General features: G+C 38.1%; 1 protein-coding gene across 1 annotated transcript in view; it reads left to right on the top strand.

Annotated features, from left to right (window-relative positions):
- LOC106871634 (cilia- and flagella-associated protein 52) overlaps positions 1–24,077 on the top strand; it is a 159,344-nt gene that overhangs the window by 69,342 nt on the left and 65,925 nt on the right. The gene's annotated exons all lie outside the window — the stretch shown is intronic.

Raw genomic sequence — 24,077 nt, forward strand, 5'->3', positions numbered from 1 at the left:
AGAATATCTGAAATAAACTTGACTGCTCTCACAAACGAGAATACTAAAAGTGAACCTAACCGTTCTCAAAAATTACGTAAAAAAACAGGAAAAATAATCCAGAATTCTTGTCCAGTACTGGATCAATCCCAAAATCTAATCAGTTTGTGCTAGTCATGAGGCCAAACATTCCTGAAAGCTTCATTCAAATCCATTCAGCGGTTCTTGTAATATCTTGTCCATGGACAAACAAACAAACATGACTGAAAACAATACCTCCACCTTTGCTAAGGCAGAGGCAATAATGATAATAATAATGTCTTGGTATAAAAGGTGGGCTACAGCAAATATTCTGCTCAATACCACAGATTTGCTAACATGCCCTGATGCAGTACTAGACAGTGGCTCGCATGGCTTCTGATCTTAACTAACTGGAAGTATTATCATGTACATTGTTTTGTCTTTGTATAAAAGATGGGCTACAGCAGATATTCTGCTCAATATCACAGATTTACTTGCTGGTTATTTGACCTTAACAAGTTGAGCATGTCTTCTGGTAGTTGACGACATGTGCATATCTGATCATGAGCAGAAGTAGTGGGAAATCATTATAGCCATGTGTTGAGAGGAATTCTTTGGGGTTTGGATATTTCACCTCTGAAAGCATAGGTGTTTTGTTCGGGACTTTTTGAGTGGGATGGGCTAGTCGACCTGAAGAAAATTCTAACTGGACCCCACCTGCAAGGTCATATGCTGTTTATCTTGATATGAAACCATGTCATGCATATATGGTTGTGATGCATGTGCCTGGTATATCGTTATCAGATGGCTAGTCATGATGGGTATACTGGGCTTCGTATATTTTGTGGTGTATGTGTGCGAGTAGATGTAATTGGCTTACCTTGGTTTTCCTTCCAAGTACGAGTCTCTCCTGCGGTATCCAATCCTCGCGGCTCGCCCGACCCAAAGAACACTAGAAATAGCAGCTGCTTCTCCCAACACCTAGATGATTGCTTGGCACATCCCCTCCTCACAACAACCCTGTTCAAAAAAGGCACGAAATCCCACTCAAGGCTCCCTCTGCCCTTCTTCCTCTTCTGGTCAACTCGCCGTTCCAGTCAGCTCCCCATGCTGACATCATACCACACACCACCCTGATCTTAAAGATCATGTCTGCCCCTACTCCACTTCGAAGTTCGCCATCCAGCCGGGCGGGCGCCTTACACGTAGAGATCTTCTCAAGCCAGGTGCCTCGTATCCATCGCGCTCTTCATCTGACGAAGTGGCTATCCTGCGCAGGTCCAGCACGTGACGCGGCATTCCATCCACGGATACATTGTTTCTGTAATTGACCGCTGTCACTGTTTCCGTACCCCATTGTGATGTGCAGCGTGCCTTTGGTGGCTTGACCCAAACTTCTTCCCCTACTTTCACGCCAGCGGGTCCCTTCTCTTCCTTGCTGTACTCCGGCGTCTTACTGGGATGCCTCCATTCATACTTGAACACTGCTCTGTGCGGCACAGACTCTTCCGCTTGTCCAGATCGGGGAGACATGTTATACCAGAAGACTGCTTCCAGGGGCGAAATGTGCCCCCTTTCAACTTTTCTTGCCATCGTTTTATCATGGTCCGTTGCTGTTCTAGTTTTAGTTTGGATTTCATTTGTTTTATAGCTTTTGTTGTTTCTTCTTCTTCTTCTTCTTCTTCTTCTTCTTCGCATTTGTTAGGTAGATTGATTTCTTGTTTGTATTTGTCAGCTTCCTTAAATACTGAAAACAGTTTTTTGTTTTGCTCGTGTTTTGTGGCTATTTGTATTAGTTTCCCTTGCTTCTGGAGTAGGTATTTTTGCAGTCCTATGGTCGTTATTTTATAATAGTTTTCTAGCTGTATCAGACCCCTGCCACCTTCTGTGCATTGTATATATAGCCTTTCTATGTCAGATTTTGGGTGGTGCATCCTATATCCTGTCATTATTTTTCTTGTTTTCCTGTCTATTTTAAATAGTTCGTTTAGTGTCCAGTTAAGGATGTTGTAGCTGTAGCTTATAACTGGGACAGCTAAAGTGTTGATACCCATTATCTTGTTTTTAGCATTGAGCTCTGTTTTTAGTATTGATCTAACTCGTCTATAGTACTCTTTCTTTATTTTTTCTTTCATTTGTGTATGTTGTATCCTATCTAGTTCATTGACTCCTAAATACTTGTATGGTTGGCTTTCGTTTAGTTCTCTTATTTCATTGGCTTTATCTAGTGTTATATTGCTACTTTTAACTAATTTTCCTCTTTTCAGGGTTGCTTTGGCACATTTTTCTAATCCGAATTTCATATCTATTTCCTTGGTAAAGCCGTGTACTGTCCGTAGTAGTGTTTCTATCTCTTTGTCATTTCTAGCATATAATTTTAGGTCATCCATATATAGAAGGTGGCTGACTGTTTTTTCGTAGCATTTGTAACTGCATCCAGTTCTATTTAGCAATTCAGTTAAAGGTGTGAGTGCCAGGCAGAACAGGAGTGGAGAGAGCGTGTCTCCCTGGAATATTCCTCTTCTAATGGGGATGGCTTTCGTTTTCACAAGTCCCTCTTTTGTTTGGAGCTGTAACACTGTTTGCCATTTGTTCATTGAGTGCCTTATGTATTTTATAATAATTGGTGCCACTTTGTTTATGGCTAGTGTTTCCAGAATCCACGTGTGGGGAACACTGTCGAAAGCCTTTTGGTAGTCCACCCAGGCCATACTGAGGCCTTTCTTCTTTCTGCAGCTGTCTTCAGTTATGGCTTTATTGATCAATAATTGATCTTTACAGCCGTATGAGCCCTTGCAGCATCCCTTCTGCTCTTCTGGAAACAGGTTGTTATTTTCCAGGTGCTTACTCAATCTCTGCGATATTATTGCAGTAAAGGCTTTGTAGATCGTAGGGAGACAGGTTATAGGTCTATAGTTTTGTGGTTTCTCCGTTTCCGTGGATTTGGGGATTAAGATGGTTTTCCCTTTCGTGAGCCATTCAGGCATTGTCTCTGGCTCTGCTAGTATATTGTTAAAGTTTTCTGCCAGCTTTTTATGCATTCCTGGCAGGTGTTTTAACCAGAAATTGGGGATCTTGTCGTGTCCAGGTGCCTTCCAGTTGCTTAGTCTTTGCAGTGTCTGGGTGACCTCTTCAGTTGTTATAGGGGCCCAGAGTTGCTCAGGTGCTAAGTTCGTTGTTTTAATGGTCCTTTTCTGGTGTTGCTGCTTCACCGACCATATTTGTTTCCAGAATTCTTCCAGTTCTTCTGCTGTTGGTGCTGCAGTAATGTCTATTTTATTTTTACCCAGTTCTTGGTAGAGTTTTTTGGGGTTGGATTTGAACTGTTTGTTTTGTTCAAAGAAACGTTGGCGTTTCTCATACCGGCGGATCCTTTGTGCTTTAGCTTTTCTTTTGTCTCAGGTAAGTCTTTTTCTGTAATGCTGTATTTGTACAGTATTTTTGTTTTCTTCTTGTTACTAAGTTGTGTTGATTGTTTACTAATTTCGTTGAGAATCGATAAATCTTTTCTCTTTTTTTAAATTTTGTTCTGGATGTTATTTATCCACAAGGTCTGTTTGGGTGGTAGAACTCCTGTTCGGATGGGTTTGAGTGAGTATCCTGCTTCTTTTGTGGCTGCAGTGGCTGCCGCATATATTATGTCATTTAGCTCAGTGATATTGCGTGTTGTTTCTGTGGTTGTTAGTTCCGTGACGGCCAGGTTTATGCTATTTATTATTGATGTTGTTTTATTGTCTATTTTGATTTTTGGGAGATATAATCTGTGGTCCATTCTAAGATCTGAGGTTTTCAGTTCTTTGGTTATTCTCATTTTCATAGTATCGTAATTATTAGGTTTCCCTTCGTTATTCCCAGGTTTTAGATTTGTTTTGCCTTCCTTTTCATTCATATGTTTGTCTGTGGTGTTCTGGATTGGTGCTTTTTGTACACTATTATACATCTCTATGGTCTGGGTTTGTTGTTTTTTGTTTACTTCGTTTTTGCCGGAAATGTTACGTTTGTCCTCGTGTTTTGCTATGTCAGTGTTTATATTATTATTTGGCATTGCTGTGTGACTACTATCTAGATTTTCCTGATGTATTTTTCCTTTCAATTGTTCTATTTCTATTTCTGATATTTTTTTTGCTTTTAGAATATATCTTCTTATGTTAGCTAGTTTGTTAGGGTTCATTGTTTTATCGAGGTCTTTATTTACATTATTTTTCTTCCATATTTTATATGTATGTGTTGTTGCATTTTCGTTTTTTGGGTAGAGCACTGCTGTTAAATAGGCGTGTATGATCGAAATGTATTCCTCATGTGTCCATTTATGCCGTTTTGGTTTTGTTTGCGGGGCATGAGGAACAACGTCCGGCCCTTTATTTTGACGGTCATCGTTTTCGTAGGGTACCGGTTCGTTCATTTCTGTTGTCAGATTGTTCTGCACGTTCAGATCTTCGTACTTTTTTCGTAACAAGCTTACAGTATGCACTTCTCGGTTGTTATTCTTGGGTGGAATAATACCGGTGTTATTTAATCTGTTTGTAATTTTTTTGTACATGGTGTTTTTGGGTTCGAAGATGGTCTGATTTTGATGTAACACGTGTGTTTACGATTGCTGTGCGGGTAGTGGAGGTATCAAGTTAAAATACATCATTATATTTGGAAAAATAGAAATAAATTTCAATGAGTATTACTTACTCGGATATAGTCCAACCCTTTGTCAGCTATTTTTTGGCTACATGCGATGTCTTTATTTCTGATGTTTTTGGATAAGTTTCGGAGCATTGATTTATCTTAGGGGCAGTGATTTATATTATTATTATTATTATTATTATTATTATTATTATTATTATTATTATTATTGTTATTGTTGTTGTTGTTGTTGTTGTTGTTGTTGTTGTTGTTGTTGTTGTTGTTGTTGTTGTTGTTGTTGTTGTTGTTGTTGTTGTTGTTGTTGTTGTTGTTGTTGTTGTTGTTGTTGTTGTTGTTGTTGTTGTTGTTGTTGTTATTATTATTATTATTCAGTAGTTTTATTCTTATAATGTGCTTTCACTTCACTACCGAGCGCAGCTCTGTGTGCCTTGGGTATGTGCTGTGGTTTGCTGTGATGCTCTTATGGTTACTGTTTTGAAAGTGTTTTGCGTAGGATGTGTGCAGTGCCCAGTAGTGCAATTTTCTGTATGTTATATATATATTTGTAAGTCCTGGGGTTTTTGTTATGTATTTGTCTGAATATCTTTTTATTATACCTAAGGTACCTACTATGATAGGAATTGTTTCTGTTTTTAGATTCCACATTCAAGTTACCTCTATTTCCAGGTCTTTGTATTTTGAAAGTTTCTCCATTTCTTTTAGGGAAACGTTGTCATCTGCTGGTATTGATACATCAATTAGAAAGCATTTTTTTCCTTCATGATCTTTGACAGCTATATCTGGTCTATTGGCCTTTATTTCTCTATCTGTGTGTATTGGCATATCCCAGAGTATGGTTGCTTTCTCATTTTCTGTAACCTTTTCTGGCGTGTGTTTATACCATCTTTTTTCTTTTGTTATTCCATAGCGTTGGCATAGCATCCAGTGTATATAGATCCCAGCTCTGTCGTGTCTGTGAATATATTCCTTCTTAACCAGGACTGGGCAGCCAGGGATAATATGATTTATTGTTTCTTGTCCATCGCCACATATTCTGCAGTTACTTGTTATGTTTCTTTTCATTATATGTTTTTGGTAATTTCTGGTGGGGAGGCTATTATTATTATTATTATTATTATTATTATTTTGGTTTGGCTCAGGTTCAATCTTATTCCTGGTAGGAATCATGCAGATAGCGGGTTACTACCTGTAACCTTAGGTATCCACAAGTTTTCAGCAGTCTTTCAAGTGCTTAGAATCTTCCTGATAATCCTTACTGTCCCTAAGAGACAAACTTTCTGTAGGAGCTCTACTGGGCATTCTATTTCAATCTCCTTCAGCCATCTGTCTATCTCTTGGCTTACTTTTCCCAACACACCATTTATTATAGGCATGACCTTTTCTGCTCCAAATTCTTCCTATTTCAAACTTTTAGGGATTGTATTTTTTTTTTTCTTCCTCTTTCTTTATGATCCTGGAATCAAACAGACATGATGGGTTGATAAGTAAGCAACTTCTCTTTTCCTTATCTATAATTGTTATGTTTGTGCTATTATTTTCTAATTTCTTGTCCGTTTGAATAGGCAAGTCCCACAGAATCTTACAGTTCTCTGACTCCAGTACTCTTTTGACCCAATGATTGTACCATGTGTTTTCAGCTTCAAATCCCCATTTCTGGCAAAGTTTACAACCTGGTCATACCACCATTTCTTATATTCTTCCTGTGCCAACTCAGGGCATTCTGTCACAATGTGTACCAGTATCTCTACATTTTCTAACATATTCTCTTCATATATATTTTTTCTCAAGTTGTTTGTTTTATTGCTTGATTTTGGGCTGCTACAATTAGGCTCTCTGTTTCTTTTTTTAATTGCCCCTTTTTTAACCAAGCCCAGGATTTTGTTCAGTGGTTCTCCAAAAATGGCCATGCAAAGGTTTCTCTTCAATCTGTCTTATGTGCTCTCTTTGTATTTCATTCTTGTCCTTTTCTCCTATTACATGTTTCATCACCTGTTCTTTATTAAGTGTTTTTAGTAGATTTTCTGTGCTCCTCTGTAAATACTCTACTAGACTTTCTTTTTCCATTTGTACACATTCTTCTACTGCTATTAAACCTATTCTACCCTGGGCTTTCCTCAAGTACAGCCAATTGGTATCAGCTTTTGGATGGTGGGATCCATACATCGTCAACAACTTCCTAGTTTTTCTGTCAAGTTTCTTTATATTGTTTCTGGATCAGTCTATAATTCCAACACCATATCTGATTAAGGGTACTGTTCTTGAATTTATTACTTCAAAATGATTTTTGGAATTCAGCTTTGACTACAATAATTTTCTGCCTCTCCTTGTGTGCTCCCTACTGATAATTTATTTCATTCCTTCCTCTTTTATCTCATCTGCTTCCAGTATTCCCAAGTACTTGTACCACTGCCCTTTCTCAACCACTCTCATTGTTTGCCTATATGGCATTTCAATTCCCTGGCTTTTTTCAAATCTTCATCGTTTCATTTTCAATATAGCATACTTTTCTATCTCAAATTCCATACCTACATCAGTTGAGAAAATGCAGATAGTATGTACAAGACTGTTTCTCATTTTCTGCATAAATCTTTATATTATCCATGAAAAGAAGATGATTTATCTGACCATTTCCTTTTCCCAAATTGTAAGCAATTTTAACTTTTTGTAGTATTATAGTGAGCTGTGTCATGGCTAATGACACTAATACTAATGGAGATAGGCTATAACCTTGGAATATTCCATGTCTGATGTTCACTTTTCCAAGTTTTTGTTTTCCACCGATCAATTCAGTATTCCAATATTTCATACTTTAATTAAGCATTTTCTCCATGTTTTTTGCTATTCCAAACATGTGCATTGTTTTACTTATCCAACTGTGTGGTACCATGTCATATGCTTTTTTGTAATCTAGCCATGCTACCTCCAGTCCCATCAATCTTACATCTGCAATTTCTAATTATCATTTTATCAACTAATAAGTGATCTTTTGTTGCCCTACTTTGTTTCCTGTGTCCCTTCTGTTCTTCTGGATGTAGATTGTTACTTTCCAGATGGTTGTATAACTCTTCCACCAAGACATTGATCATAAACTTCCTCATTAGTGGTAAACAGGTTATAGATCAAAATTTGATGTGAAGTTCCCTTTCAAGGGGTCCTTGAGGCATAGTGCCATTCATCCACTTGTCATCTAGGCAGTGACCTTGCTGCAGGCAGTCATCCAGCTGCACAATGATCCTGTCATGCAACTGTGTAAAGTTCTTCAGCCAATAGTCTTGTACCCCACCCGGGCTTGATCCCTTCCAGTTTGCTACTTTTTGTTTAACTTCTGTCTCACTGTCAGGACCAGCTTTAGAAGGTGCAGGGCCTAATTGGGAACAATTTTGGTGGGCTCCAGGTTCCCAGTCAACTTGCACCAAGGTATCCAGCCGTTGAAACTATACTACTGTGCAGTGTCATGTAAAAGCACTCAGTCCATGCTGTAAAGTGGTGGTGGGAGGAAGGACATCCAGCTGTTAAAACCATGCTCCCCTGTGGTGCCATGTAAAAGGATTCAGTCCACACTGTAAAGTGGTGGCATTAGGAAGGGCATCCAGCCACAAAAACCATGTCAAACCAGCCTCTGGCTTGTTAGCCCCTACCAAACTGTCCAACTCATGCCAGCATGGAAAGGGATGTTAAATGATGATGATGATGATGATAAGCATATATATACATATATTATGTATATATTTATATGTTTGTGTGTGATGAAGACAGGTGTATAAACAACAATATTAGTTTAACGCTTCGGAAGGTGAGAAAGTTTTTTATGTTTCGAGCCTACGCTCTTCAACAGAAAGGAACATGAGAAAATAAACAGAGAGAGAGAATAAAAAAAAGAAAGCTTTAGTAGCTAGCAGTCAATCATGATGATGGCTGGACAGAGGTGGTCAGACAGGAAAGCTAGGAAGAAAGGGAGATAATAAAGTAGTGGTAATCCCAAAATGAAGGTGTTCCTGCATGTGTATGTGAGAGCATGTGTGCGTGTGGACAGGGAATGGTGACCTTGGTGTGCGGGTGTGTGCATGTGTTGGTGTGTGGATGGTGGTGTGGGTGCTGGGAAGTGGTCAGTGTTAGTGTGTGTGGTGTGGTTGTGTGTGGTGTGGTATGGGTGCTGGGAAGTGGTCAATGCTAGTGTGTGCAGGGTGGTGTGGTGATGTGTGGTGTGATGATGTGGTGTGGTGATGTGTGGTGTGGTAATGAGTTGTGTTGTGTTATAGTGTGATGGTGTGGTGTTATGGTGTGTGGTGTGGTGTTGGGGTGTGGGAGATGCAACAATAGGGGATGCAAGGGCGTGTTGTGGATTGGGGTGAGGATGTGGGGATAGAGGCGGGGAATGTGGGAGTGGGGTGTGAGGTTTGGGGTGGGGGATGTGAGAGTGGAATGTGTGGGGGGTGGGGGTGGGATGAGATGTATAGGGCTGGTGGGGTTTAGATGTGTAAGGGTGGGGTAACAATGGAGGGGTGATGATGAAGGGAGAAGGTAGGTAGGAGTGAAGAGGGGAAGTAGGTGTGGGAGCAAGAGAGGAGAGGATAGGTGGGTGGGAGTGAAGAGAGGAAGTAGGTGTGAGAGGAAGAGAGGAGGGGAGTTAGATGATGAGAGGAAGGGAGTTGAGCCCATGTGGCGCAAAGGAGCAAAGAGAGAAGATTAATTTCTGTTCACAGAAATACAGGCAGGTGTTGTAAAGAATGACCAGTAGAGTGGAAATGGCGTGAGAACAGCGTGTTGTTGCCAAGTCTGATGTCTTGGAGGTGTTCTGCGAACTGGTCAGCCAAGCGGCATCCTGTTTGACCGATGTACAGAAAAGGACAGAGAGCAGGAGATGCAGTAAATGACGTTGCTAGAAGTGCAGGCGAAGGAGTCAGTGATATGATAGGGTCGATGATGGGTGCCTGTGAGGATGATGGTGTTGGAGAGGTAGGGGCAAGTGTGGAAGCGTGGGCGGGAGGAGGGGAATGAGCCAGGTTGAGAGGTGGGGTTAGGGAAGAAACTGGGGACCAGGAGATCACGTAGGTTGTGGGTTTGTTTGAAGGAGGGGAGGGGTAGGTTAGGGAAGATGTGCGAAGTGGAGGGGTTGGACTGGAGTCGCCAGAAGGCTTGGAGAGGTAGGGTGGTGGGGTGGTAGGTGAGGGGAGACGGGTGACGGCGGGGTGGGTGTGGAGAGAGAGGGCAGATGCATGGTCCATAGAATGTGTTCTGGCAAGGGTGGTATGGATAGTGGTGAGAGAATATCCACAAAGGATGAAGTGGCCAGCCATGAGTTGAGACTGAATCTCAAAGTCATGGTGGTCAATGCAGAGCCTGTGGAGACGGAGGAATTGGGAGTAGGGGATGGAAAGCTTGGTATGTTTAAGGTGGGAGGAGAAGAAGTTGAGGTATGAGTGTGAGTTGGTGTGTTTGTAGTGGATGGAGGTGGTGAGAGTGGAGTGATGAATGCTGACTGAAATGTCAAGAAAGGCGATGGAAGTGTTGGAAATAGTGAAGGAGAATTCAAGGGCAGGATGGAAAGATTTGACAAAAGTGAGGAAGGAGTCTAGTTGTTCACGGGAGAGTAAGGTCGCACCGATACAGTTGTCAATATAACGACCGTATAGTTCGGGAGTGGGACCAGTGAATCTTGATAATATTTGGGCCTCAACATAGCCAACGAACAGGTTCGCATAGTTGGGACCCATTCTCATTCTCGTGACCACTCCTGAAACCTGTTGGTAAAAATCACTCGTGAACAAGAAGCACTTAAGGGAGAGAACAAGTTCAACTAGACGAAGAAGTGTGGATGTGTCAGGTTGGGGGTGGGGTTGAAGGTCAAGGTAGTGTTTGAGGGCAAGAAGCCCCTCATGGTGTGGGATCACCATGTAAAGGCTCTTTATGTCAAGAGTGAAGAGAAGTTTAGAGGGGCTAGGAGGGAAAGAGAAAGAGTTGAACAGAGGAAGAGCATGGTTAGTGTCATGGATATGAGAGGGGAGGGAAGCCACTAGGGCAAAAAGACACGGTCAAGATATTTGGAGATGAGTTCCAGTTGCAGGTGGAGATGACTGGGTGGCTGGGGTTATTAAGTTTGTGGATTTTGGGGAGGAAGTAAATTGTAGGGGTGTGAGAGTTGCGGAAAATGAAGTTTGAGGCAGTTGGGGGAGACAGGAGGAGGAGATGAGGTCATGGATAATGGAGGACACCGTCTGTTGGTAGTTAGGCATGGGGTTGAAGGGCAGAGGGCAGTAGAAGGAGGTGTCTTTAAGTTGGCGGAGAGCTTAGGCCTTGTAGAGGTCTGCATGCCACACCACCATGGCTCCACCCTTGTCGGCCAGTTTTATGTCGATGTCTTTGCAGCGTCAGAGACACTGAAGAATCAAGAGTTCGGCTGGGGAGATGCTCAGATGTCGGGGACGCCTGGAAAAGTCAAGCCAGTCCACAGAGCACTGGCAGACATCTGCAAAAAGATTGACTGCTTGGAACTAGCCAGGAGCTGGCGTCCAGTGGGATGGTTGGCGGCTCTGGTCAGTGAAGCAGTCGTCGTCATTAGATGCAGCCAGAGTGTTGTGGAATAGCACACACAGCCTAACACGGCACACAAAGTTGTGGATATCTGCACAAGTCCGAAATTTGTTGCTTTATATGTACATAAATATATGTGTGTGTGGTAACTTTCTGAAACATGGATAATCTATATATATAAAAATGAGAATGTGTGTCTGTGTGTCTGTCTGTCTGTCTGTCTGTCTGTCTGTCTGTCTGTCTGTCTGTGTGAATCCCTAAAACTCGAGAACTACGCAACCGATTTCATTCAAATTTTACACGTGCCTTACTTAGGGTTCCAGTTGTGTTTTAGTCAAAACATTTTTTTAACTTCTTGCAGAGTTCGAGCCCACGGCAACATAATATCTCCTCCACTATTTAAGTATTACGTGTCAAAAGTGAAACAAAAACACTTATGTCAAATACTTTCACTTTAAAAATGAAACTATTCCACTAGCTGAAACAATCACATTTCGATACTGTAATGACAGATACTTTCAGAGAGAGAGATGTATATGTATACATATAGATGTATATGTACACGTTATTCCTCTAACTGAAACAATCACATTTCGATACTGTAATGACAGATACTTTCAGAGAGAGAGAAAGAGAGAGAGAGAGAGAGATGTATATGTATATATATAGATGTATATGTACACGTATATGTATAGATATATATATATAGATATAGATCTATATGCATACATGTATATGTATACATATGTGTAGATGTATATATATATAGATGTACATGTAATATGTACACATATATACATATATATACATGCATACAGATATCTATACATATATACACCCATCACACACATACACATGGACACAAACACACACATTAGTCATTTGTTTTCTTATCCAAAACTACGTCAAAAGTACTGAATGGATCTTTATGAAATTTGGAAATTACATTCTATGCATAACGGCCATAACTCCCATGAAAATTCATATATTTTTGATGTTGATGAAATTTTAACCCGAACATAACAGATGAGCATTATTTGTAATTCAATGGTACAACAGTGTAAGACTACCCTTTCAGATATACTTACATTGTGATTTCTGCAATGTGGTGCATAAATTGTCAAGTAAATGAGACGCATCTTTGCCTCCACTGATTCACTTGCAAAGTGTTGAGTAAAATTATTTCGTTGCAGACCTCCTTTGGGTCTTTTTATTATCACTGCGACACACATAGTCCCCAGTTGGTAACATTGATTTCAAGGCCTTCCCAGATGAGAGACTGGTTGTTCTAAGACATTTATCGATTGTAAATTTTGTCTGCAATTTGGAAATTATATTCTATGCATAACGGCCATAACTCCCATGAAAATTCATATATTTTTGATGTTGATGAAATTTTAACCCGAACATAACAGATGAGCACTGTCTGTAGCTGGTCTTCTCTTGGAAGAGCCCCGCTTCTCACATGGACAACTGTATGTTGGCTGCTCAAGAGTGGGCAGCAAAAAAAACCCTATTTGCATATGCTCCACAAGGGAAAACAAGGAACATTGTTTACAACAAGGTGTTATAATCACAACAGCAACAAAGTATGTACATGATCACCTTCTTTTACGAAACTTCATTGACTTTCATATATTTATATTGATATAATTATTAATTAGAATTTTTTGGAAGCTGGTTATATACTTACTGGTTATTTTTTTCTATAAGCTCTGTTGTAAGATACAGTCATGTCTGTGTGGCAAGAACTTTGTTTCTTAGCTATATGTTTCTGGATTTAGCACCAGTGTATGGCACCAAATGTTTCCTACTATAGCCCCGTGTATGTGTGTGTGTGTGTGTGTGTGTGGATGTGTTTGTGCTTGTCCAAAACTTGAATGGGTTTTTATCTCACTTGAATGGTTTTTATCTCACTTCCCCCATCTTTATCTCTCCCACAATACACATGCATGCATACGCGCGCACGTGTGTCTGTATGTATACAATTCCCACAAAATAAAAATACATATACATACAATCATACACATAAATACAAAGACTTCAACCAAACTACTATCAAAGGTAAAAATACTGAGTACTGAATTCTTTTACACATACATATGCATGTAGCCATTTAAAAAGTTATTTGCTTTCTATAATACATACATACATACATACATACATACATAAAACATATATATATATATATATATATATATATATATAAAAAATACATAAATATATATGAAATACACTTTATTGAAATAATAGAGTTTCCCCCAAATTAAACATATACAAACATATTTATTAATAAGGGTAGAAATTGATATTAATCAATTAAAACCAGTGGTCTAGCATATTAAAAAAATCTGAAGATTAAAATTATATTACATACAAAAATAAGAGGAATGACCAGCAAAAGTGGACTCCTATATGCTAGAAATAGATGCCGAATCATCTAACCACGAAAAATGTTCTCAGTAAAAATTTAGCAACACAACAGACTGTAAAAGTGCAAGACAAATGGAAAAATACTAAATAAAAAAACGATTAACCGACGTACCATGGTTTCATCTATTAAAATTTACATAGGTAAATATCTGCAGGGTCATCAGCGTAGTCTGTCGATTTATAAAATATAATTTCCAGAACTGGACACATGACGTCCACCTGAAAGGGAGCACGTGTAGAGTTCTACATATTACATTCAGTGTATCTCTTCAAATGTCTTCAATCTGGCGTGCTAAGTCCGGAAATAACTCTGCAGTTAATAAATTTTTGCAGCTAATTTACTGGTTTGAGAACATCATTATTTAAAATTTATTAATAAGGGTAGAAATTGATATTAATCAATTAAAACCAGTGGTCTAGCATATTAAAAAAAATCTGAAGATTAATGACCAGCAAAAGTGGACTCCTATATGCTAGAAATAGATGCCAAATCATCTAACCACGAAAAATATGTTCTCAGTAAAAATTTAGCGACACAAGAGACTGTGAAAGTGCAAGACAAATGAAAAAATACTAAATAAAAAAACCTTTAACCTACGTACCATGGTTTCACTTGTGTCGCTAAATTTCTAGCATATAGGAGTCCACTTTTGCTGGTCATTTCTCTTATTTTTGCATATACAAACATATATATATTTTAGGATCTAGTTAAATTGATTCACAAAATCAGCCCCCTTTAGTTTTGCTCAGTTTGCTTTCAATTTTAGTGTATCAATACAACTCTGAATTTTGATTGCGATCAACCAATTACATTATCTTGTAAATTAAAGAATCTAATGTTATTTGGATTTAAAGTTGGGAAATTTGGATAATTTTAGCCACCCAACAGAGAGCGAGGCATTAACAGCTTATTACCATGAATACCGCATGTCGTGTTATGTTTCACCCATCCCGCATCTGTGCTGCACATGTGTGTGTGTATATATGTGTGTATGTATTTATGGGTGTTGTGTGTGAGGAGGTATATGTGTGTTTGTGTGTGTGTGTGCATATTTGTGTGTATATGTGTGTATGTGTATGTATATGTGTGTATTTATGTGCTGTGTGTGTGTGTGGGGGGGGGGGTATATATGTGCATTCATGTGTATGTGTGCATGTATGTATGTTGTGTGTGTTGTGTGTGTGTGTGTATGTGTGTGTGCATGTATGTATGTTGTGTATGTGTGTGTGTTTTCTGTGTGGGATCTAGTTAAATCGATTTTCATGTACATATAAACTTATATATGAATACATACATCCACATGCACTTATATATCAATAATGTACATGACAGGTATACAAAATACTGAAATATGCATAAAGTAAACACAGGTAACAGGTCATTTCACAGACACTAAACTAAATTTCACAGGGTACAACATTAAAGTTGACACCACTAAGTTTACACTGTTGTCTATTGGCACAGTTTTTTTTCGATTTTTAAACCTCTGTAACTTTTTCCACAAATTTTTTCTCCACAAGATCATGGATTCACTGCAATATGAGTGGAAAACTACATCAATATAACCGATTTTCAGATTTTTTACTACGCTTTAAAAAATGCAGATTCTGTGAATCAATTTAACTAGATCCATATTTTATGTATATATATATATATATATATATAACATATATAATAAATTTTCTTGGGGCCGGCCAGATTAGAGCAGTCTTGAGATTAACCGGTTGAAACTGTAAAGACGATCTGCTTCTCGACTGATGATTGAAAGCTCCAAATGACCCGTCCTTGTTTTTAACTGTCCTTTTTTGTATCATTTAACTGTCTGAATGTTTTATTGTCATCTGTTACGTTCTTGTTCCATTTTTTGTTTTGATTTTTTATATATTACTGGCAGTATAGCCCGGCGCTGCTCGGGATTAAGCTAGGATTATTAAGTGATCAAGTGCTTTATTTCAAACCAAAATAAGTAACATCGACATCAGATTTGAGCGAAATCCGTTGAAATTGGTTTGGCTGAAAATGGTTTGCTGGCAATTTGATTGGGAAATCCCATAAGGAATCAGTTTATTGGTTATTTCCACTCATTGACTGTTTTTTTTAAAGTTGCATTAGAGATCTGCATAGGAAAAGGTTGATCTGAAGGTTTGCATTGGGGATGTGGATTGGAGTAACTTAGGAAAACTTACCAACAGCCTTAACCAAAAAATAAAGGGCCTGTCCCTTCTAGGTTAACTCTAACCCTAACCCTAAACCCTAGCCCTAACCCTGACCCTAAAACCGTAACCCTAACACCAACCCTAATCGTAATCCTAACACTAACCTTAACCCTAACTCTAATCCTAACCGTAAAACTCTAACCCTAACCCTAAAACCCTAACCGTAACACCCTAGTGGAAATCGTGCGGTTGTTAATCTGAAACATTACAAAACCCTTTTTGTGGTTCGAAAAACGGGTTGGGGGGTGGTGACTGACAAATTGTTACATACGTTTTTGTTTCATAGTTGTGAAATATAAACAAAACTCTTTCACTCCCAAAGTAGTATATGTGCGTGTGTGTGAGAGTGAGAGGGGGAGAAAGATGAACGATTTAAAACAAATAAATGATTTAAAATAAATATATTTGAATTGTTGTGTGAGAAAGTATATATAATCTCATTATAGAATATAGTGTCTTTCAAAAACATCATATATCTCATGTTTAAGAAAAAAAAATGCCTTTTACATTTTACACTTACTCTGTCTTCCTTAACTACATTTTCATTCCTAATACGCCTTCTGCCTCCCTCTTCCAATTTTTCGTTCTTTTTTTTTTTGTTAGACGCTAGCAAAGTAAACTCTGTCTTGCTTAGAAAAATTTGCTTTGATTTCTGTCTGCCTTACCCACTTTTTCATTTTTTTTTTGGACGCTAGCAAACACTGTATCTTCCCCCTGTCACAAACACACTATTTCTTTCTTTCTTTCTCTGTCTGTCTGTCTGTCTCTCTCCTTCACGCGCGTATGCACAGATTTGACTTCGCCATGTCAACAAACTTCAAAATTGGTAAAAGTTTATCGATTTTTACAGCTATACGCGGGTGCCTCTGAGATAAAAATTTGGCGAAAATGCACATAAGGTCATGACACATCACCTCCTAAAATTGGAGCGACATGCGTGCTAATTTGTGGACGTGCACAAACTACATTCGCGTACACACACACACACACACACACACATCCTCTCTTTTATATATATACAGATATATATGTATAGGCGCAGGAGTGGCTGTGTGGTAAGTAGCTTGCTTACCGACCACATGGTTCTGGGTTCAGTCCCACTGTGTGACACCTTGGGCAAGTGTCTTCTACTATAGCCTCAGGCTGACCAAAGCGTTGTGAGTGGATTTGGTAGACAGAAACTGAAAGAAGCCCGTCGTATATATATATATATATATATATATACATATATATATATATGTATGTATGTGTATATGTTTGTGTGTCTGTGTTTGTCCCCCCAACATCGCTTGACAACCGATGCTGGTGTGTTTACGTCCCCGTGACTTAGCGGTTCGGCAAAAGAGACTGATAGAATAAGTATAAGTACTAGGCTTCCATAGAATAAGTCCTGGGGTCGATTTCATCGACTAAAGGCAGCGCTCCAGCATGGCCTCAGTCAAATGACTGAAACAAGTAAAAGAGTAAAGTAAAAAGAGAGTATATAAACGGCGGTGCATCAGCATGGCCAAAGCTCTGGGCTGAAACTAGAGGGAAATATATATATATATATATATATATATATACACATACAAACAGGATCAGTAAAGAATTCATTACTAAATCGGTTGAATTCATCTTACGAAACAACCACTTCATGTTTGACAATACTTTCTACCGACAAAAATCCGGAATTGCTATGGGCACTAGGGCAGCTCCAGTCATTGCGAACCTAACAATGGGTTACTTGGAAATAATAATATACCAGGAATCTTTATCCACCTTTGGAAACACCCTTTCCCAATACATAAAAGAAAATTGGAAAAGGTTCCTGGACGACTGTTTCATACTCTGGAATGAAAACACAGATGAACTCTTGAAATTCAAAAGTCTATTGAACAGTGTAAACCCAAACATACAGTTCACAATGGAGTACAACCAAAAGGAGCTCCCATTCTTGGATATACTAATTAAAAAAATAAACCTAAAAATAGAAACGGACATATTTTACAAAACCACAGACGCCAAACAATATCTACTATTTGATTCATGCCACCCAAGACACACCAAGACAAACATCCCCTTCAACCTTGCAAGAATGATATGCACAATAGTGTCAGAAGAAAATACTAGAGACTACAGACTACAAGAACTCAAAAACACACTAATTGACAGACACTACCCAGTTCAACTCATAGAGGATGGAATCAGACGTGCATCACAAATTAACATAGAAAACTTAAGAAAAGTTAAACACAGCAACACACATTCCCCGAAAATACTGCCGTACATATCCACATACAACCCCAGAAACAAAGAAGCCTTCACCATCATCACCCAAAACATACCAATGCTACATAAGGACCCCAAATTAAAGGAAATTTTACACACACACAAAATCATCAAAAGCCACAAACAACCAAAATCACTGAAAAAGATCCTCACAAAGGCAAAATTATTTTCCGAAACAACAGATGCGAAAGTAAACAAATGTGGTCGACCAAATTGTGCAACATGTCCAAACATTCTAGAAGGTTCAGAATTCCTCTTCAAAGAGGGACACAAATTCAAAGTTAAATCTAACTTTACTTGTGCCTCAGAAAATCTTATTTATGTAATAAGATGCTCGGGCTGCCACGAGAACTACATAGGGTCCACAGGATTATCGCTCAGACGTAGATGCACTCTGCACCGCCAGCAGATTGCACACCCAGAATACCGAATGATACCTTTTAGTGATCATATTGAGAAATGCGCAAAACAAATGCTACCACAATTTATAATCTTTCCTTTTTATCAATGTGCCATTAAAACATCAACACAGATTAGATTAAATAAGGAAACCTTTTTCATTCAAAAATACAAACCCAAACTTAACCATTGCTAACACATTTAAATAAGGAAATTCATCACCCCACTGAGGAAAAAAAGGGGAAAAAAATATAGAATAAAACCATGGTAAATTAATCAAATTCTACCACCTCCTAGATTTCGATTATCTCCCCTATACCGGAAGAAATCCCTAATTACCTCCCCCTATCTAGAACTCTTCTTTCTCAGACTGGAGCGAACACGACACAATGAAGTAGAGAAATTTGAAAAGACAACACGAAACCGGTTATTTCTCAAAATACAATGTTTATATACCAAAAAGATTTTCTAACATTTTTCTAACATTTTTCTGACATAATTTAAATATATACTTTAACCAAGTAACACAAGCCTTCTGTAGTTTTTTCACTCTTATTATCTTTTATATATATATATATATATATATATATATATATATATATATATATATATATATATATATATATATATATATATATATATCTATATATATATATATATATATATATATATATATATATATATATATATATAATATATAGGCGTAGGAGTGGCTGTCTGGTAAGTAGCTTGCTTACAGACCACATGGTTCCGAGTTCAGTCCCACTGTGTGGCACCTTTGGCAAGTGTCTTCTACTATAACCTCGGTCCGACCAAAGCTTTGTGAGTGGATTTGGTAGACGGAAACTGAAAGAAGCCCGTCGTATATATGTATATATATGTGTATGTTTGTGTGTCTGTGTTTGTCCCCCAACATCGCTTGACAACCGATGCTGGTGTGTTTACGTCCCCGTAATCTAGCGGTTCGGCAAAAGAGACCTATAGAATAAGTACTAGGCTTCCAAAGAATAAGTCCTGGGGGTTGATTCGCTCGACTAAAGGCGGTGCTCCAGCATGACCACAGTCAAATGACTGAAACAAGTAAAAGAGTATATATGTGTTTGTGTACTCTTTACTCTTTACTCTTTTACTTGTTTCAGTCATTTGACTGTGTGTGTATCTATACTATAAAAGGCAGATTTTCTCTGTGTGTGTGTATGTTTGAAATTCATACATTTACACAATTCCAAATTTCTTGGATTAAAGAATCACAATTAATATTCTAAATACAATTTGTTAGGTCACTGCGTCATTTTTACACTCAAAGAAATTCCTAATAACGAATAAAATCCATAAAACTACATGAGTAAACATTTTCCCCCCTAATAAAATCTAATTTCCTCTTTCTAATACAAATCCTTTCAACTCCTACTTTCTCTTATGAACCTTTACGAACAATCCAACAACAAATACAAAAAGAAAGGAAGGAGAAACACTGACAGTAAAAGAAAACTATTTCAGTATCAAAACTGAAACAATCACATTTCGATACTGTAATGACAGTTTCACTTTAGTGGTTTCACTTTAATGGTTTCACTTTAATACTACATACATACCTCATTCTAATTGGCAGGAATTGTAAGTTATTTCTAACAACTTCAAAGTGTAAATATAGATGTTTTTGAATACACACATACATACAAATACCTGTCAGTCTCTTCCAAATGTGATCGACAGTCAAACATTTATTCCTTACAAACTGAATTTTCTTAATATCTTTCTTAAAACGCATTTACTTAAGACTATATATATATATACACACAGAATGCACATTAATACACACATACATACAAATACCTATCATTCTTTTTTATTTAGTGTGTGTGTGTGTGTGTGTGTGTTGCCTATCTTAATATATAATGCTAAAGTTCTGTATCTGTGTGAAGCCTTTTTAAAAGTTTATAGAAATCCACATTTTCCACTTTTTCGTACAAATTTTTACATCAATGGAATTTTCTCGATGTGAACTTTCCAGTGCAGTAATTAGATTTTTAAAATTCTGTTTACTTTGTGTGATTTAAGGGAGATTTGACTGTTATTTCTAGCAACTTTTATATTTCTTCCCTTCTACCTGTACCAGCGTTCTTACACATCAATCACGCGCTCAACATATAATATACAGAGTAAGAGTAAAGGAATATATGTATGTGTGTGTATATGTTTGTGTGTCTGTGTTTGTCCCCTCCAACATCGCTTGACAACCGATGCTGGTGTGTTTACATCCCCGTAATCTAGCGGTTCGGCAAAGAGATCGATAGAATAAGTACTAGGCTTCCAAAGAATAAGTCCTGGGGTCGATTTGCTCGACTAAAAAAGGCGGTGTTCCAGCATGGCCGCAGTCAAATGACTGAAACAAGTAAAAGAGTTAAAGAGATACAAACATACATGTTGACCTTTACACTAAAAATACATTATCCTATTCAGTTGCTCCAGTTCTTTTCATGTCTTTTCCAGCTTCATTCGTAGTCTCTTCCTCCAGTTTGGTTCTTTCTTTTCATTTGCTTTTGTATCTTCAGTTTTTCGCTTGTAGCCTACTATGTTAGCTGTGACATTAGCAGCAACTATGATTAGTTGGTTTGTTTCACTGATGTTTTCTGTTTTAATCAAGCTTAAAATATCATTTACTTTACCTGTGGCTTTCCTCACTTGTTTTCTGTCCATATATCTTACATTTGGTGGTACTTCATTGTTCCCATCAGACATTTTACCTTGCAATGTTTCTAAAATCTCTTTCTCTTCAACATTCAAGTCTTGTGAAGTATTTACTGTTACTTGTCCAAGATCATCTTCATTAGTTACTTTATGAGTATTCTCTAGTACTCTGTGATTTCCATCTGTTTCATGTTCTTCATCTCTTACTGCTTCAGTATCACTTTCTGCTACTGCTGTTTCACTCTCCTTCTGCTCTTTTTTATTATATTTCTCTGAATTTCTTCAATCTCTACTCTCGTAACCCAGTCGTTCCTATGGCTTGCTCTTGCTTGGTCTATCAGTCGCTGTGCAGATGCTTCAAAACCTCCTTTTGCATCCCATATTCTCTTCATTTAATTCATGAAGCCTCTTTATTTAGTTCACTTCTCAGCCAGCATTCTATTATTATTTTTCTTTTGTACTTTTGACTGTGATATTGGTCCTGATCCATAGCTTGATGACGACCTGCTGGAGCTTGATCCAATACTCCTTGCCTGCTGTGTGCGATACCTTCACTGTTAACAGTTCCAGTTAGTGCAGTTGTGGTTATTATTTAATTTTGACATCACTCACTTAAGAGGTAGTATTTGTGAGGTTGTGCAATCACCAGTATTTTTATTGTGACACCATCAGTAGGTAGCCAAGGCTCTGAGAGTCCATACATACCCTTGTATACACTGTTTTTAGTGCCAGTGTCGTTCAATCCATTGTTTTATATCTTTGTATTTGACATTTTCACTCCTGAGAAGTTTGGTGTTGAAGTGGCACAACCATCAATGTTTTTATTGAGTCACCTTCTCTAGAGGGGTTGCTGACCAAGGCTAAAGGACTCCCTCCTCCCATGAGACAAGCTTAATCCTGTCAGATGCCAACCTGGTATTTCTAGGTCTCAGGGTGGGCTTACAAGTACTACACTTTGCTCAAAAATCACCTGAAGGTAGTTGTGGTTAAGGGCAACCTTGTTCTTCCCACGTTGTGATGCCACAACTGATGCAGTTTCATGCCAATTTTACTTCTCAGAGCTTTCAGTCTTGCTCCAGTTTATTCTGTGAGAGCTGACAGGAACCTGTTGTCAGAGGTCTCACAGAGTTTCTTTCTGTGAATTATAAGACTCGGTACTTGAATGTTAAGTATTACTGAAGATACTCAACGTGCAAACACCAATCTCAAAATCATCCGAGCTGTCTCCAATAGAGCAGTTTCGGGGGCATGCTCTGCTCTCATGTCAATTCCATATATCTTGTACTTGGTTGTTAGTGTTCTGAGTAACTCTACAACTACTGGGATAACAATTATTCTCCTCACTGCTCACATTCTTGCAATTTTGTCTTTCAGTAATTTGTATTTTACCACTTTTTCCAGCTCTTTGTCAGCTATGCTTGCATCCCCAGGTATGGCAATATCTATGATCTTAGTTTCCTTTTTTGCTTTTATCTTCCTCAACAATGTCTAGTCCCTGAGCATCAATTAGGGAGTCACATTGGATTGTAAAATCCCACACAATCTTATTTTCATTATTCTCATTGATGCCTTCTGGTTTATGTTCATACCACTTCTGTGTTCTTCCATGACCATAATTTCCACCCTATCTCCAGTGAACAAACTTATCCACATTATCATGCCTCCTTTTATATTCCTTTTGGGCCAGTTTGCTACACTCACTCACAACATGTAAGATTGTTTTGTTTTTGCTGTCATAAAGCGGCTATTCACTGCTCTTATCTATTTGGAACTTGGTGTAATTAGTTCTTTGAGCTTGTTTCTGGGTGTTACATATCAATGCCTTAGTGTGTCCTTTCAGATCACTTTTCCTTAGCCATCTCCAATCTTTCCTTTCAATTTCTCTGAGGTATTGTCTATGCATTGTTTTCATTTTCCAATAGTTTATTATTCATCTTGTTTCTTAAATGTTTTTACATGTGTCACATTTTCAGTAGATATTGTGTTGTTATTTTTAACAACAGCAAGTAAGGGTTCATTCTGCTGTTTGATGCACCATCCCAAACTGTTCTTCTCATTGACAACACAGATCTTGCATCCTATGAGGCCTCTTCTGTCCTTGTTCCTAGACACATAGTGTCTACTGATATTGTTTTTGGGTGCAGTTCCTTGTTAATTGTCAACTCTTTCCTGGTTTTTCTATCCATTTCTTCAAGCTCGTTCTTGGTCTACCTGTGCCATATCACATTAAGGAAACAATCCATGTATTCATTGCCCTGATGATGATGACAACGCCAACGACTTTCTTCTTCTTCTTCTTCTTCTTCTTCTTCTTGAATGCCATCAATGTGACACTGTGGTAAAATATATGAACCCCAATATACCCATCTGATAAGTTTACATCAGGCACATACATTACAACCATATATGTGTAACATGGTGATCTCATTATCAAGATAAACAGTGCATGACCTTGCAAATGGAGCCCAGTTAGAATTTTCTTCAGGTTGAGTAGCTCATCCCACTCAAAAGGTGCCTGAATAAGGGTTGTTTATGGATGATGAATGAAACATGTGGAACCATGTGGTTGGTAAGCAAGCTACTTACCACACAGCCACTCCTGCGCCAAAATGTGGATGATGAAAACCACTATGATGCTTGTTATAATACAAATTAAGTATTAGATATTTGAAAATAAATTACTGAAATCACTCAGTATGCATTATAAAGTGGTGCCAGTCATTTTGAACATATCTGCACTACAGACAATGTCTTTAATGATTTCAGCTACTTCTTTCACTCAGCCATTCTCATTTGTCATGCATTAACAAGCTATGTTTGGATCATTTTAGTTCAGATGCTGTATGTCATCTGTGTTAATCACCTTTGCTTCATAAATATACACTACTAATTGTTTTAAG

Source organism: Octopus bimaculoides, chromosome 16, assembly GCF_046866305.1.
Source record: "Octopus bimaculoides isolate indiv1 chromosome 16, ASM4686630v1, whole genome shotgun sequence".
In the NCBI taxonomy this organism is placed as follows: domain Eukaryota; kingdom Metazoa; phylum Mollusca; class Cephalopoda; order Octopoda; family Octopodidae; genus Octopus; species Octopus bimaculoides.